At 32.7% G+C, this 1,842-nt stretch overlaps 1 non-coding gene across 1 annotated transcript; it reads right to left on the minus strand.

Moving 5' to 3' along the window:
• Window positions 1–1,252: 1,252 nt before the first annotated feature.
• On the minus strand, window positions 1,253–1,326 carry TRNAP-GGG (transfer RNA proline (anticodon GGG)). Its single transcript has one exon. It is a non-coding gene; the product is annotated as a tRNA-Pro (tRNA).
• Between the last annotated feature and the right edge of the window lie 516 nt (window positions 1,327–1,842).

Below are 1,842 nucleotides of genomic sequence, written 5' to 3' on the forward strand. Positions count from 1 at the left end.
GTCTTGCTTATTCGTGACGGATCTAAAATAGATATTGGTTCTCCGTGGCTAGCGAATGCAGTTGTCAAGGGACGGATCTTACATAACTGTTTCGAAGATAAATTGGTAATAAAAAAGATTTTTTCCAAAAGAAAAACGTGAGGGAGTCGAGGATGCAGAGGAAGTATAATTAGATTTGCAATTGATTCCATCCATTTTAATTGTAGTAATGCAACTAACAAATAATTGCATAGGTAAGTCAAATTACTAAGATACTTGAAAGATTGATGCATCGATGCAAAGTTTTTTTTTTATTTGATATCTGTCCCTCTTTGTTATTTGTCCACTTTTCTATCCATTATATTCATTCTACTGATACATATCAACATAACTGGTAATTGCAAAGAGAAAAAGCTACAAGAATACTCAATAGAATATGGCCGTTCCGAAGAAACGTACTTCTGCATCAATGAAGAAAATTCGTAATCATAGCTGGAAAATTAAATCAGTGGAAAAGTCGTTGAAATCTTTTTCTTTGGCTCAATCTGTTTTAAGCGGACGTTCAAAAAGTTTTTATTATGGAACTGAAAAAAAACCTTTCCAGAAAAATTAGTACTATTCTATATTCCCGGGTAGTTGTTTGACAGATATGTAGAAGAGTGAACAAACAGTTAAAAAACCACAAAATTAGCATAATTCCTTGACAGGAACTGACAAAATTTGACATATTAATAATCTACAATTTTTATTCCCCCCGGAAATATAGAAAAATTGGGTGAAATTTGAAAATATTTTGTATAACAGTTATAGTATGGATAATCAGTGACGTAATCGCCTTTATCAATCAACTTCAAGCAATTGGTGTATGTTAATCTATTTTTGGAAATATTGAGTTTAAGGATGAAATGACCTCCCTATTAGAACAAAGATATATCCCAAATAAGTATTTAAATGTTATTTCACGTCAATGTAAGAATTTGACCGATCTTAAAGCATATTGTGAGAGCGCAAGATACAGGGAATTTCTTAGACTTCCATACCACAAATTTAGAAAATAGAAAGAAATAAATCAAGGAAAAAAAAAGAAGGGGGGGGTTATAACTCCTTCCTTTTTTAAGATTTTCCCTCGTTAGTTTAATTTAACCTATTTATGTACAAACACATAAGCCACGTAACACTCGCTTTAAACTAAGCCGTAGTGTGGGTCTCTGTGCAGTGTTATAACATGCACGATGTTACGACATTTCTATAGATAGAAAGGGCTCGTCTACGTTCGGAATAGCAGGATTTGAACCTGTGACCTCCATCACCCCAAGATGGCGCGCTACCAAACTGCGCCATATTCCGTATATCTATCTATCTATATACACGATTATATCTACCCATCTGGTTTAGATTAAGATGTTTTTTTATTTTTATAAATGAACTAACTAAATAAGTGATTAATCTTCTTATTTCTTAACCTATATGCATTTCAAAACTTCTGTTACATCTTATCAAACTATGTAACAGTTGACTTATCGGTCCGAACCAATATACAATTAAGTATGTATTTGTTTCTATTTTGATAAGCCGCTATGGTGAAATAGGTAGACACGCTGCTCTTAGGAAGCAGTGCCAAAGCATCTCGGTTCGAATCCGAGTAGCGGCACGTGAAATAGTGAAATAAAAAAAAAAAAGACAAATTGTAAACTACCTTGATTACTTAGAAAATAAAGTCACCGACTTTATTGGTGATAATCCACTCTAAAGTGATTAATTCGTAATAAATTAAAAGAATAAATTACTGGTCTCCCTCAATTACGACATATACAGGCATAGAGTACATATTTGTTAATATTTCGTTTGTGATGTTTTTTTTCG

This window comes from Adiantum capillus-veneris, unplaced genomic scaffold, assembly GCF_014529385.1.
Source record: "Adiantum capillus-veneris isolate H3 unplaced genomic scaffold, ASM1452938v2 Hic_scaffold_325, whole genome shotgun sequence".
In the NCBI taxonomy this organism is placed as follows: Eukaryota; Viridiplantae; Streptophyta; class Polypodiopsida; order Polypodiales; family Pteridaceae; genus Adiantum; species Adiantum capillus-veneris.